This window comes from Peromyscus maniculatus, chromosome X (genome assembly GCF_049852395.1).
Source record: "Peromyscus maniculatus bairdii isolate BWxNUB_F1_BW_parent chromosome X, HU_Pman_BW_mat_3.1, whole genome shotgun sequence".
In the NCBI taxonomy this organism is placed as follows: domain Eukaryota; kingdom Metazoa; phylum Chordata; class Mammalia; order Rodentia; family Cricetidae; genus Peromyscus; species Peromyscus maniculatus.
The window spans coordinates 16,978,439-16,994,950 of NC_134875.1; the positions used below are offsets into that span (position 1 = coordinate 16,978,439).

At 37.0% G+C, this 16,512-nt stretch overlaps 1 protein-coding gene across 2 annotated transcripts in view; it reads left to right on the forward strand.

Moving 5' to 3' along the window:
* The window catches only part of Fgf13 (fibroblast growth factor 13), a 497,128-nt gene that overhangs the window by 337,739 nt on the left and 142,877 nt on the right, over window positions 1-16,512 (forward strand). The gene's annotated exons all lie outside the window — the stretch shown is intronic.

Here is a 16,512-nt window from a genome sequence, read left to right on the forward strand (position 1 = left end):
TCTCAGCCATTTGAGATTCCTCTATTATGAATTCTCTGTGTAGATCTGTACCTCATTTTTAATGAATTTTTTTATATCTATTTGTTTGAGTTCTTTATATATTTTGAATATTAGACCTATATTGGATGTGGAGTTGGTAAGTCTTTTCCCATTCTGGAGGCTGCCAATTTGTCCTATTGACTGTGTCCTTTGTCTTACAGAACTTGGCAGTTTCATGAGATCCCCTTTATTAATTGTTCTTAAATGCCTGCCCTATCAGTGTTCTCTTCAAAAAGTTGTCTCCAGTGCCAATGCATTCAAGGCTATTTCCTACTTTTTCTTCTATCAGATTCAGTGTCTGATATGTTGAGATCTTTCCATTTGGACTTTAGTTTTGTACAGGGTGATAGATATGGATCTTTTGCATTTTTCTGTATACATACATCTAGTTTGACCATCACCATTTTTTGAAGATGCTTTCTTTTTTCCAATATGTATTTCTGGCTTCTTATAAAAAAAAATCAGGGGTCCATAAGTGTGTGTATTTATGTCTGGATCTTCAGTTCAATTCCGTTGATCAACATGTCTGTATTTGTGCCAATACCATACAATTTTTATTAGTTTAGCTCTGTAGTACAACTTGAAATCTGAGGTGGTGATACCTCCAGCAGTTCTTTTATTGTTCAGGGTTGTTTTAGCTATCTTGGGTTTTTTGTATATCTATATGAAGTTGAGAATTGTCCTTTCAAAGTCTGTAAAGAATTGTGTTGGAATTTTGATAGGTATTGTGTTGAATCTGTAGATTGTTTTGGGTAGAATGGCCATTTTTACTATATTAATCCTACCAATCCATGATCATGAGAGATCTTTATATCTTCTGATATCTCCAATTTGTTTCTTCAGGTCTTGAGAAGATTTCTTCCTTTTCTTCAATGGTTTTTTGTTTTGTTTTGTTTTTCTTGGCTTTGTTTGAGGGATTTATTCATTTCCTCCAATTGTTTGCTTGTGTTTTCCTTGATTTCTTTAAGGAATTTATTCATTCCCTCTTTAAGGAACTCTATAATTTTTATATAGTTGATTTTAAGGCCTTTTTCTTATGCTTCAGCTGTGTTAGAATATTCAGAGTCTGCTGTGGTAAGACAGCCATGTTCTGGTGGATTCATATTTCTCTGGCTGTTATTGTGTTCTTATGCTGGTGTCTACGCATCTGGGTTTGGGATGATTATAGGTCTAGGTGATGATTTCTAGGTTTGTCTTTGTTGGGTGGATGTTTTGCCCCTTGGTTTCTGTTTCCTTTCTGGATTTTTGAAGAGTGTGTTGACAGTGTGTTTCCTGTTTCACTTGCCTGTTCAGTGTGTTCACAGGGGAGTGATTGCTGGTATTGGAAGAAAGGGAGGCCAGGAAGGGTTGATCTATGGGATCCACAGGAGACATGCACTGGGGAGACAGCAGCTGAAGTTCTGTGGCAGTGTTAGAGGTGACCCTGAGGTCTGCTTCTGAGGGAACAGAGATAGTGGAGAAGGTCCATGGATAGTCTCTCAGCTGGTTCTGTTTGTACCCTGTGAAAATATATAAATATGGTTGGCTTTCTGCAACTTGAAAGAACTTGAGCATGTGGGCACCCTGGTCTTGAACTTCTGGCATGTAGACTGTGAAAAATTAATGTCTATTGCTTGAGCCACCCAACCTATGCTAAGCTGTCTCAGCAGTCCTAACAGACTAAGATGCTCAGCATCTTGTTTTGTGAAACTGCATCTTTTCTCTGTACAAGATCTGGGCCACCAAAGCCAATGCTTCCATGAAATTTCCACAGCCCCATCTGGCTGATTAAGGACTAATTCTAATATCAATTAATCATTCCTCATTTCATTTCTTTTCAAACATTTTCATGGTGTAGATAATGAGGAGAAATCTTCTCCTTTGAAACGGCAGTCACGAACCACCATGGTAGAGAAACGATTCTAAAATGGTTACAATTGTAAACTATTAAGTGGGCTGATATTGGCAGTTTCATTTGGAAGCTTAAAGTTTCTCAGAAGACAGATGAAAGCATTGGTTAACTAGACAGGTTTTTCAGGGAAGAAAAGAAAATTAACTATTGTATTTCCTGTCTTTGATGTGATGCCTATAAAACTCATGTTTTGCAGTTGAAAACTAGAAGTAGATTGTGGAATGTTAGTGTTAATAAGGGCTGTTTTGGCCATATAATGGAGGAGTTATATGGCTTGCACAAGTTCACATAGCTCCTCAGAGATATATTTAACTGGACTGAATCCCTGAAAGATTTCAGATGTGTCCTATTTGGCCAGTGCTGTTCCCTGGCCTTGGTGGTCAGTGATGTTTGGCTTTGGGTAGGTGTAAAACATCAAGAGGTCAAAAGCAGTGATAGGTTGAAGAATCTCAGCAAAGTCTTAGAGGTGTAGAAGTAACCGTCTTATCAAATAAGAAACACATAGCCAATGTAAGGATAAAAGTCCAAGAGGTCAGAGCTAAGAGTCTTACCCTTCCTACTTCGGCGATCCTCTTCAGCCAAGAGAGAGCTACTTCCTATGTGTTTGTCTTTATATAGACTTTCTGTTCTGCCTTCTCATTGGTTGTAATCCCAACCACATGACCACCTCATCACTGCCTGTCTGTACAGACCTCCAGGTCTTCTATGATTGGTATTGAGATTAAAGGCGTGTGTCTCCAATGCTGGCTGTATCCTTGAACACACAGAGATCTGCCTAGCTCTGCCTACCAAGTGCTGGGATTAAAGGCATGCACCACCACCACCCCGACTTCTGCTATGGCTTGCTATTAGCTCTGAACCCCAGGCAACTTTATTTATTAACATACAAATAAAATCACATTTCAGTATAAAAAAATCACCATATAGAGCTACATTTTTTTTCAATCATGGCTGAAGCAAGTACTGTAGATTAGAGAAGTCTGGAAATTAAACCCTCAGGGAAAGCCCTGAAGTGAAAGGCTGAGTGACTCATACTTTGGAGAGAGCAACTGTGTCCCGTTTAGTTTTTACTTTTTGAAACAGTGTATTACTACATTGTCCAAGCTAATCTGTAACTTTCTGTGTAGACCAGGGTGGTCTCAGTCTTGACAAGATCCTCTTGCCTTGCATTCTGAGTGCTGAAATTGTGTACCACCGTCCACAGATCCAGTGGCCTTTTCATTCCCTACAAAGAATCCTTGCTTTTTATAGGAGCAAATGGGAAATGATGAGGAATTTGATTGGAAGATTTATGGATTTGACTCTTGTCATATTGTGTTTGAACTGCTTATTAGCCATCAAAAAGTAGAGATTTCAGGTGGTCATTAGAAACTATAAGTGGAAGTGAACTTGAGATACAACACGCATAGTATTTGAAACTGTTGGCTTGAATAAGCTTATATAGGATGAAAAGAAAGGGATTCTGGAAAACACAGAAACAAAAAAAGCCATGGAGATAGAAATAGATGTAAGTATGTAGACTGTTGTAAAAAAAATGAGGAAACAGTGAATTTTATCCAAGATGGGGTATTTGTTCATACTATGTTCTACTGTGACTTCAAGGAAATGAAGTTTAGAAAAATAAGTACCTAAGTTTTGGCTGTGTGAGGATTGTTAATGATTTTGACAACATTTGTCTCTAGAGAGCTGAAGACAGAAACTAGACCAGAGTGAGCTCAGTTTATAAACAGGAAGAACAAAAATAATGAATACTGGCTAATAAAAAAAAATGTTGTTGTGAAAGAGGGTACAAAGGAAGGGTAGCAAATGGAAAAGAGAGGTGGCACAAGATTGTTTGCATGTTGGCCATGTTGATTTGTGGTTGAGGATGGTTCTACAGAGAAGAAAATGACATAAGATGCAAGAACAAGGGATGCTTGAGAAAACTGGATGGAATGCACTGCATATGGAGGAAAGGAAAGACTTTTAGTGTCAAGGTGAATAATGAAGTCATATTGGTGGGAAGTTCAGAGATAATAGAAGGCTCATTTAAAATTTACTGTTATCATCAAGAAAAAAAGGGGTGGTGAGGATGTTGGGGACAAAGAACCTTTATTCACTGCTAGTGGGGGTGTAAACTGGTGCATACACTATGGAAATCAGTATGAAAGTCCTTTTTTTAAAAAAAAAAAGGCTATAAATTCTAAAAATTGCAGCTCTACCACTTGTGGATACATACCTGAAGGAGTCTGTTTCATCACACCACAGAGATATTTGTGCTTACATACTTATTCAAGCATGGTTTACAATAGTCAAGATATGGGAGCAGACTAGATGCCCATGCACAGAGAAAATGGAATATACAGTGGGATTTTAGTTGGCCATAAAGAAGGGTAAATTTATTCTACTTGCAGTAAAAAATGATAGAACTGAGTTAAGCAAAAGAAGTCAGACTCAGAATGACAAATATGTGTTTACTCACACATGAACTCTAGAGATAAATATATGTATGTATATGTGCAGTTATATTTATGATTCATGGCATTAAAGAAGTGGGATCCATGTGAGAGAAGAATGATAAACACAAGGAAGAACAAGAAAGAATAATGGTTGGAGTAAATTTGAGCAATACACAGTACTATGCATGTACAAAAGTATCAAAATAAATGCACAAAAGTATCATAGTAAAAAAGCCATGATTTTGTATAATGAATATTCACTAATAACTTTAATATCTCTAGCCATGACTTTAAAATGGATCCTGTCAATGTAATGGAGGGCTAAAGAAGCTGGTAAGTTATGCTTGTTTGGAATAAATGAAGACCCAGCATTATCAACTCTAAGTTCTGAATGGATAGATAAGGTCAGATGACATGGGACAATTGCTAAAATGATGTTGTGGTAGGAAGTAGGAAAAGTAGACAAGTAGAGTAATAAGGACCCAAACATGGAATTAAAGAATGTCATGTGACATAGGAAAGAAAGGTTTCCCAAAGTAAACTAAAGGTAGTAAGTTCAACATTGGATATATGGATAAGAAGTTCCTTGTTGAAGTTTGCAAGTTTGAGGACTGAATAAATGATGATAAAATTGAGATGGGAAAGACAGAAGAATTTCTAAATGGTTTGGCTGTGTTAGGAAACTTTAAAAGGTGATGAGGGTAGCTATATAGGAACATGAATCTTTACATGAAAGCTTTTACTTTATTTTAGTTGAATGACAAGTGTCCTTTTAAATTGCAGTTGCTACTAAGATAATTATCTGAAACAGTACCCAGAGACACATTGCACAACGTTCCTAGATTCCCTCAATTGCAATAGTCCACAATTACACAATACAGTTTGGATATTGACACTTATAGAAAAACATCAATTCTGCCTAGAGTTCTAAGTACCACCTGCACTTGCCTGTGAGTATGAGTATTCATTTCTGTAGAGTTTCATCGTTTTATGTGCTACTCCATTGATAAGGCACAGCATAATTCCCATGCCTCAGGACTCTACTCTGATGCCCTGTTATAACCATGTCTGCTTTGCTATCATGTATTTTAGCTGTCTTGATAGGTTTTAAGTGCTATCTTACCATGGTTCTTTTATTATTACTATTATTATTATTATTATTATTATTATTATTATTATTATTATCACGATAGCTAAGTAACTTTTTTCAAATTGTTATTTGCCATCCATATAGTCTCTTTGACATAGTATTTATTGTGTATTTTTTAAGCTAGACAATGTGATTTTTATCTTTGAACTTTAACAATTTTCTGGAACTAACTTGCTTTTTGTGTCTCTTTTAAAATGTTTTTTTATTAATTCTTTGAAATGTTGTACAAGATATTTTTGTTATATTCGCCTTCCCCAAGTCCTCCCAGACCCCCTCCCACATCCATACCCATCCAACATCATGACATCCTTTTCTGATTTTTAAATCCCTCTAGTACAGTTTTTGTTCCTCAAATACTCTTGCTTATAGAACCTGTTCTAAGTTATGGTCAGCCTACCAGGGTTCACACCATTAAAGAAAACTTACTCTCCTTCTAGCAGCTAATGACATTAGATCCCCAGCTAGGGATGTGAACATGCACCCAGTTCTCCCTTCTCCATGCTGAGATTATGTGTGGCCTGGGCCTGTGCAGTTCCTTTGCACACTGTCACAATCCCTATGAGTTCATACATGCAGCCCCATTGTATCTGGAAAGCACTGCTTCCTTGGAGTTACCTAGTTTCTGGCTCTTAAAATCTTTCCATCCTCTCTTTGACAAAGATCTCTGAGATTTGGGGTGAGAGGGTTGGTAAAGATATTCCATTTAGGGCTGATTATTCTGCAGTGTCTTACTGCTTGCATTGTGGCCTATTGTGGTTCTCTGTGTTAATTACTGCCAACTGCAAGAAGGAGCTTCTCTCATGAGACACCATGTTTCAGCACTATGCACTAGGGGTGAAAGTTGTAGTTGAATACCAGCTTGACCTCTTCATGCTCTAGTCTCATCTGTGTTGTCCTTAGCAATAGGACCTAACTGCCCAGTTCTGTAGTACAACTGAGAGCAATGGTTGCTGTGGGTATCGCTCTGTATAAATAAAACACTGATTGGCCAGTAGCCAGACAGGAAGTATAGGTGGGACTAACAGAGAGGAGAGAGAAAAAGGAGGGGAAGGCAGAGAGGAGGAGACACCAGCTGCTGTTCAGGGAGCCTCATGTAGAGGCAACAGGTAAAGCCACAGAACATGTGGCGACATATACATTAACAGAAATGGACTTAGTATAAGAGTAAGAGCTAGACAATGGTAGGTCTAAGCTAATGGCTGAGCAGTTTAAATATTATAAGTGTCTGTGTGTTTATTTTATAAGTGGGCTCCGGGACTGGTGGGACTTGGTGGGAGCTGGAGAGAAATTCTCCAGCTACAAATGGTAATTACCTGTAATGTTTTACCTCTTTTCATTTTATATGGAAACCCACTATTGTAGAATCTTCTCTAGAGGGTCAAGATTCCTAGAAAAAAAAATTGAGAGATATGTAGTTTTGAAGGATTTTTTCCAAGTCTGTAATCATTCTCTTCATATGGTCTTTCACAAGAAACAAACAAAAAGACACCTTTTAAAATTCAGTATTTGAGAAATATTTTTCTGCTTTCTTCTGGTCTCCATGGTTTCAGATGAGCAATCTACTGTCATTCAAATTCATGTTCCTTTATGAGTAATGTGTGGTAGCTTTCTAGCTTCTTGAAAGATTTATTTCTTGTTTTTTTTTTCAAATTTTTAAGGATTATATCTGTCACTAATGATTTCTTTGTGTTTATCTCATTCAGAGTTAGCTTACAGAATCCATAGGAGGTATAATTTCAATCAAAGTACAAGAGTGTGTACACTTATTTCCATACACATTCTTTCAGCCCCATTTTCTTTATCCTCTATGGACTCCTATGATATGGAAGTTGGGGCTTATATTCCTTTGCTTCTTGTTCCTTTTTCTAGTTTCTGTTCAGGTTTTTGAATTTCATTCATCTTTTCTCATGTTTACTGCTGCTACTCAATATAATCTCTTGTGTACTATTAAAATTTGATTTACAATATGGTAGATTACATTTCTATGTTTCCTATTGGGTTCTTCCTTTTAACTTCTAATTCTTCCCTGAGAAATTGCTTTATTTTCATTTATGTCAAAGGGGTAAGTAAATGATGCTAAATATTTTCATAATGGGTGCTTTAAAATCTTTGTAGATAATGCTAAATTAATACAGTATTAACATGTCCTCAATACCCACTACCTCATCTTAAGATTTTTTTCCTAGGTCTTTGCATGAGCCTGAATATTTTAAAATGTGTCCTATATATTTTTGTTCATGTGTTCAGAGGGTAGAGTTCTATATCTTTCTTGAATAAGAATTTACTACACAAAGATTCAGTGTGATAGTCCTGTCCTAGTCAGTAGATTACAATGTTAATAACAGCTTATTTTCCCTCCCCAAGTTTTAAAATATATTTTAATTAAAATGTAACTATGTCATTTCCCCATTTTTTCCTCTCTATAACCCCTCCCAGATTCTCCCATCTCCTTCTCAAATTAATGACCATCTTTTATTTGATTCTTATTGTTACATATCTGTACCTAGATGCACAAATATATACAAACAGTCTGCTGAGTCCATTTTTGTTGTTTATGTGTATATGATGTTAGGGTTGGCTACATTGGATTGAATAACCAATTAGAGGGCTCATCCCTAAGATGGGCTAATTACTCCTTCCTCAGCACTCATTAGTTGCCTTTAGTTCTTTGTCTATGGTTGGGACTCCATGATATTTCCCCATGACTGCCTAAATAATATCTTAAAAACCAAAACTTAGTTTTTGGGTCAGTGCTGTTTTGATCGGCCTGGCACATGAGATATTTCAGGCTTTCCTAGTGAAAGAAGGACAGACTTATGAAGGCAAATAGGAAGCAATAACTTTCTTGAGGAGGTCCTTTTCATCATTTTTACCCATTTACTCTATCTTCCTGGAAGGAAGAATGTAATCTCAGGTCTCTTTGTCCCCTTTGTGTAAACAAATACTTGTTAGGTAGAGGGTAGAATCTTCTTGCTTGCTTTAACCTGGATTTCTGATGTCTCTTAAAGAAGGAGCATATGAGAACTGTGGAGACGAACATTATAGTAGATCTGCTTATTAGAGTGGATGGCCCTTGCCAGTGCTATGAGAGTGCTTGGAGTTTCTAAGGGATCAGAGTCCTGGTAGAATGGGCAGAATGCATCCCTTGACTGCTTATTGTGAGCAAGACTCTTAACCAGTCCTCCCTTGCATTGATGTTAGTGTCAAGATCAACTGATACTGTCAAAGGGTTTATCATATCCTGCAACAAGAAATTAGCCTGCCAGTTGTTCTGCAAGGATCAGGAACTGATGAGCCTGCATCACTTATTTGTTGGTAGCAAGAAGTCATAAGATACCATGCCTCTTCGCTAGTCCTTTGTAACAGCAGCTGTGAGCAGCTCTTTAGGTTGCTTCCCATGGGTTATGGTTGTATTTTGTATTTCCATGGTTTATGGTTATATTTTGTGCAAAGGAGCAAGTAGAGATGCATGTATGCCTTCTTATCTGCATAAGAGGCCTGGCATATATTAATTGTACAAAAACAATGTTTTTCACTGTGATATTTTCATATATTTACATAATTTTGATTAGTTGTACTCACTACCCTACCCTTTCTTGCCCCCTTTCTTCTTGATTCTGGTCCCTGTTATCTTCCCAGATAACCACATTTCTATTTTCATGTGCTTTTGTTTTAACTTAGATTCGATATTTGAGAGGAAACACTCATCATTTGACTTTCTAAGTCTGGCTTATTTAGTTTATCATGATGATTCCCAGTTCTACCTGTCTTCCTGAACATGTTATAATTTCAGTCTTTTATGGCGGAATGCTCTGTTGGGTGTACTTCGTTTTAATTATACATTCATATATTGACAGACAGCTAAGTTGATTCTGTGTCTTGGCTATTGTGAATACTGTAGCAATGAATGTGGACACCATTAATGTATACTAACCTTGATTACTTTGGGTATACCCTAAAGTGATGTAACTGGATTTGATGGTAATTCTTGTTTTAGTTTATTTTATAGTGGCTATAATAATTTATATTTCTACCAGTATAGTGTGGGGGATCCTTTTCCCTTACATCTTAGCCAGGATTGTTGTTAATTGGTTCTTAATGGGTTTTGCCTGATTATTACTTTTTTCCTACAGATTTGGGATTTGGCCTATTCTTGATTTTATGACATCAAAATGCATTCTGTCTGGTATTTATTAATCTAAATCCTCCTAGCTATGAAATTTGTTATTACAATTGCCATTGCTATACCCCAAAGTTTCTAATAAGGTGTATTTTGGTTTTCATTGATTCTAGGAATGTTTATCTTTACTTCCTGGTTTCTTCAATGGTGTACTGATCATTCAAAAGTGGATTTTTCATTCTCCACATGTCTGTGTAGTTGCTTTTGCTGTTTATTTCTAACTTTATTATGATTCTATAATATTCAAAAAGTTATTTGATGTTTTTCTAGTTAGTAACACTTAATTAATGGCCTAAAATATCATCTAATTTTGTAGATCTTGCATTGGCTGCTAAGAAGAAAATACATTCTGCAGGTGTTGGATACAATCGTCTGTATTAGTTTATTATGTCCTTTTAGTAAGATGACAACCTTGATTGTCATTCCTTAGGTACCATCGGCTGTGTGTGTGTGTGTGTGTGTGTGTGTGTGTGTGTGTGTGTGTGTGTCTGTCTGTCTGTCTGTCTGTCTGTCTGTCTGTCTGTGATGTGTTCTGTCATTGGCCTGGAACTCACCATTGCACTATTGCAGACTAGTCTAGTTGGCCAGATGGTCATAGGCATCACACTCAGCTTTATGTTTGTTGGTTCTAAGAGTCAAATCCAAGTACTCACGTTTGCCAGAAAAGCACTTTCCAATGGAGCTATCTTCCCAGTCTCAATCCTTGTATATTATTATGGGTCCTATTTATTAAGATATGCTGACCTTTTCTAATAAAATATTTCTTTCATTTTTTTATTATATATAGGGGTGTGTGTGTGTGTGTGTGTGTGTGTGTGTGTGTGTGTGTGTGTGTGTACATGTGTGTTTCTGTGTGGAGGGACTCATAGAGGTCAGTCATTGGGTACCTCTGGAATTACAGGTGATTGTGACCCTCCTTATTTAGGTGCTGGAAACCGAATGAACTCAGGTCCTCTGGAAGAGAAATACCTGCTCTTAATCTCTTGGCCATCTTTTCAGGCCCTCAGGTGACCTTCTTTATCTCTTCTGACTAATTTTTTTTGGAGTCTATTTTATCAGTGATGAGTACACTTACACCTGCTTACTTTGAGTTTCCATTACTTAAAATATTCTTTTTCATTCAAGATGTAGTCCTTTGTGACCCTTGTTTCTCTCAAACAAGAAAAAACAGTTGGATCTTGTTTGTAGTGCATCTTGCCAGTCTGCAACATTTAATTAGACATTGGAGACTGTTTACATTTCAGATTATTGATGAGAAGAAGTTCCTGATTCTTAGACTTTTTGCCTAGCTGTCAAGTATTGTTCATTATCTTCTTTCTCCTTTTTCATCTTCTAACCTTCCTAGTTGACGTAGTTGGACATGCTTGATTCTTTCCAAGTTTTCATTTGATCATCTATTTATTTCATATATCCTTTCCTGACAGTTCCTGTCTGTGACTCTCTCTCTCTTATCTGTATGTAGGATTCCTTTAATTATCTTCTATAATGCTGTAGTTTGTGCTCATTTAGGAGGGTCTTTATTTTTTCCCATTAACTACAAAGTATAAATTCTCTATTTAGCAATCTGGGCTGGCCATTCTTTACTCAGAAGCCCCAGAATATATCTTTCCTCTTCTCTTTTACTTCAGCTCCATTAGTGCAGAGGTTTCTCCTCTTGTGCCATCATTTTGTTTTCAGTTATTTGCACAATCTTTTAATATAAAATTTACTATTTCAGTAGTGGTCTCTGTCCACTACTTATTGTTATTCACTGTTGTCTTTTATTTTAAACACTCATCCCTTTCTCCAGCCACATGCCTGATGTTTTACTTCAAATTAGTAGCAGGCAGTACAGTAAATTGCTGAGTGTCTACAAGCTCCAAATTTCCCTGTCTCTATCTTGATGTTGTTTTAAATATAAAAGTGATAAGAAAGATGAGTGAGGTCTTAAATGAGGCTAAAAGAAAATAGCTCAGGACAGAGAAGTGAAAATAAGCATGGGGCAAGGAGGAGAAAAGATGCCAACTCAGAAACATTTCTAGGCTTAGTAGCAGAAATTTAAAGAAATTTCTGGTCTCATATCCTTAATTATTTTGCATTTATGAAATACAGTTGTAGTACTGGATTGTAGACCCTGGAGTTTTATTTCCAAAGATATGAACCCCAGTTGTATTATTTGCCAGGAGGGAGAATCTTGCCAAATACTGTTCTCTATGTACATATAGTTTCAGAATAGCTTCATGGTGATTAATTAAAATTATTTAATATTTGAGAATTGCCTATAATATTAATAATTATCTGTTGTGTACATAAAATGCTTCATAGGAGTCTTCTTGTAATTTATTTTGTATTTAAAAATGTTTCTTTTTTAAAAATATACATTTAAAATTTTATATTTAAATATTTTGATCTTATTCTTTCCCCTCTCCCAATTCCTCCTAGAGCCTTCCAACTTCCTGATACCCTTCCATTGTCTTGTTTTCTCTCAAACAACAAAAAAATCAAAACAGACAAACAACAAAAAATAATAAGAAAACAAACTCCACCAAAACAGAACAAAAACCCAAAGAAGAACAGGGTCCACTTGTCTTGGCTAGCTACTTTCATTATGTTAGATGAAAATAAACTTTCCACATTGCTCAGCAAACTTCATGGTGTATAGCATACAGTAAATGTTATTATAATTTCATGATTATTCCTTTCATCCTCAGGATATTTGTTAAATTCAGCTTATTTTTTATATACATGTTTTAAGGTGAAGGTTGGCAAAGGCACACAGGACCGTTGTTGTTAGGCATGGTTAATATGAGCTATCTGGGTACAAGGATCTCAAAAATGCAATTGAAACATCCCTGGGAAGAATAATGTGATATGTTCAAGATCTCCTACTGGAGCTCTGCTTGCCTGCAGTGTTCTGGGCAGGTTTCTACTTTTTGTAACTTTAAGGTTGAGTGTTGTTCAGTATAGGGGCCCACTGTAGTAGAGAAATATTCCATTTCACTGACAGTGAAGCATACATACATTCATGCTCTAATATATACCTGTACCCAAAGTAACATTTGGTAACCTGGAAGAAAACCAGATGTTTTCAAGTAGCTGATATATGTTAATATGATCACTCAGCAGAGTCAAAGTGAATTCTAAAGTAGAAATCATGGTTCTAGTTTTTCAGCAGCTGTTAGAAAGAGCATAGATAGATGCTTTTATCACGATGAGGAAACAAATGCAAAGAATTAGGAGTGCCATCTTGTGGAATGATCTGTCATTGCCATTCAGGAGTCAAAATCAAAATAAAACACTAGTAGAAACTAGATGTTTTCTGTGCATCATTAAAACCCGATCTGGAAGGCATTCTTGTTACTCTCTTGTCGAATTAATGAATTAGAAATTGGATACTATTCAGGTAAAAATTTAGTTAAGGTGAATATTACCTTCATAGTACATCTGATTCATTGCTCATTGTTAATTTGGAAAATAAATAAAATATTGAAGATGTTCAAGATTGCCTAGTTCCTTCTTGTTTGGGACTTCTCAGCTGTATTGAGTATGCAATACTCAATATAGTTCCTATAATGATTAATTTACTAAAATGCAACAAATCATTTAAAGATTATAAAGAATATAGGCAGCTCCAGAACTAGTGGGAGTTGTCTATTTTCTATTAAATTGGATTAAATGAAATTCCTTATCATTTTAAATTAAAACAATATATGTGTGTATTTCATATCACTTAACTTAAAAATATGACTCCAGAGCCAACATGATGACTGCCTTTTAGTCCTAGCACTCAGGAAGTAGAAGTTGAATGACCATGAGTTCAAATGAACTGGAACTCCACAGCAACTTCATGGCAAACTGGAGCTACATAGTGAGACCCGGTGTCAAAAAGTAAATAGACTCCGGAAGTCTAATTAGCGAGAAAGAGGAGGGTTTATATGAGGGAGAATTGTTGAAACCAATGTTGGATAAAGCACAGGGACAAATAGCCAAATGAATGGAAACACATGATCTATGAACCAATAGCTGAGGAGCCCCCAACTGGATCGGGGCCCTCTGGATAAGTGAGACAGTTGATTGGCTTGATCTGTTTGGGAGGCATCCAGGCAGTGGGACCGGTCCCGTGCTCAGTGCATGAGTTGGCTGTTTGAAAACTGGGGCTTATGCAGGGAGGCTTGGCTCAATCTGGGAGGAGGGGACTGGACCTGCCTGGACTGAGTCTACCAGGTTGATCTCAGTCCTGGGGGGAGGCTTTGCCCTGGAGGAGGTGGGGATGGGGGGTAGGCTGGGGGGAAGGGGAGGGGAGCAGGAGAGGGGAGAACAAGTGAATCCATGGCTCATATGTAGAACTGAATGGTATTGTAAAATAAAATAAAAGGAAAAAAAGTAACTGGAAAAGTGTGGCTCAGTCATAGAGTGCTTGGTTAGGAAATCCAAAGCCCAAGTTTGATCCCGAGCATCACAAGAACAATTCTGCTGATTCCTTGTGGAACTGATGAGACAAATAAGAAAGGGTCCCTGACTTCAAGCATTTCAATATTTATTTTCTTGCCTTTCAGCTTAAATGTGGACACTCAGCATGTATTCTGTGCTGCACAATGCTGTTGAGTTCCTGGAGTATGCCACATTTTGTCGAGGTGCTTGTGGGAGCTCTAGGAAGGCATTAAGAGTTTGGTTTGATGGGTAACAGCAGGTAGTCTGGCACCAAACTGTTTTTTCCTGTTTTGTTTGAGTGTGAATTTTGTCACTTGCCAGCTGCATGACTTTGGGCAGAAAGCTTTGACTTTCTATGCCTCATTTATCCCATCTATAAATTGGAATTATGTGCTGCTGACATTACATGAAGATTACATGGGGTAATATGCACAGAATAGTTAGAATAGCTCCTCATACATAGTCAACACTGGAAGTTTTGCATCTTCATTAGCATTATCATCATCTACCATCATCATCTCTGTCACTACAAAGGAAGGATTTGACTTGGCTTTGTAGTGTAAATGAAATCGCATGCTTTATTCTGTCTTTTCAACACTTTCACCAACTTACTAAGTTTTTGCTTTTCTCAGTTATTGTGTATAATATATAGGAACATCATTACCTACTTGTCCCCACTAGATTCTCTCCTCTTGAAAGTTGGGACCAGAGGCAGGTATTTGAGAAAAGTCATGGGGAAATGAAATAACAGAAGATACTGAGATTGATGTCTCTGGGATGTAAGGGGCTTGCATGTCAGCTGTGTGTAAGAGTAAGGTAAGGCCATGGATAATCCCAATCTGTTAGTGTTCATGCTTGTTTAAAGCCAAAGAAACCCAGAAGAAGGTATAGAAAGTATGGTCACCAACACAAAATTGCTGGCATGGAATACTTTCAGTGTGCTGTGTGTAGGTATTTGGTCATTGCTAAGTGCTATGTGTCTGCAAGCTCTGATATCACTCCTCTGTGACATCTATTTTCCAATAAGTTGCTTAATCGGATTTAATTGTTGTGCTATTTCCAAGTCTTTAGAGCAAAGGACTGAGACCATAAAAGTTAACTGCTCTCAAGTAAGTGCAGCTAAAATTCATTTTGGTCGTAATGCCTGAGTCTCCTAACAGTCTGTTCTACCATGGCTTTGTGAAATGTGGTTAATATTCATCATCTGAGTCTTGAGATCCAACTTCAGTGTTTCAGAGATCTTGGGCTGCAGGGCTCTTATTAATGGTATTCAATGTTTTAGAATATGTGCTTGACTGAACTGTAGGAAATATACTAATTTTACCCACAGTCAAGACAACATTTGTTTTCCTGGCTTTTGGGGATCAAGTGAGAGCAAGGTTTCTCTGCAAGGCCTGCATGTGGACAAATGGGAACAGCAGTACTGTACATCAGGACAGATGTCAGGCACACTACACACTGGAGAATAGGCTATATGGATGAACATGGTGATTTCATGGCTCTATGTAATATGCCTTATGTCACAGTGTCTGGATTCTTTTAATTTATGTGACAATTGTTATTTACCTGTTCAGTACCTCAACTGATCTCTTTCAGTATTTTTGAATTTTTTTTTACTGAAATATACACAAGTCATAAGCTTGAAATTAAAACACCGTAGCAGTTATCTGAGGTGGTGATGTGGAAATACTATTCTCTGCTCCTGTGATTGGGGCCCACTATAGATACTTTTACATTTTGTGCTGCCAGAAAGCCTCAAAGAGTGATGTGTTTCTAGATTCACCCGGGAACTAATAATTGGAGTGGCCACATCAGCTTAACATAAGATACATGTGAAGCTGGAGTAGCTAATGCATTCTAAAGTATTTCAAAGTAATGATCCATTAAATAGGTCACAGAGATTACATATAGCTTGGCTAAAATCTTAGTTAATCAATTTGTGTGAGACATCAAGTTTCTGACTCACAATGCGGTAATCTGCTTTTGTACAAAAACTCTGCTCTCATTTATAACTCATCTTATTTATAACTAAATTTGCAAAGTTTGCCCAATGTCATTTTAAAGAATTCTTATACTATTGTATTATATCATTATTGTGTGTGCGCATGTGCATAATATATAAGTATCAATAGTCATGTGTGTCAGAACATACATGTGGAGGCCAAAGGACAGCTGTAGAGTCATTTCTCCCCTTCCAAGTTACATGGGATCTTGGGGTTTAACCCAGGATGTTAGAATTGAGTGGGTGAGTCATCTTGCTAGCCCTCAATGTTAGTTTTTAAAGAACACTTAGTAGTGCCATGCTTGGAAAATGCCTGAGCCTTTACTAGGGAAGCTGATGCAGGAGGATTCCAAGTTTGATATCAGAATATGCCATAAAATGGGGGGGGGAAGAAAACAGAAA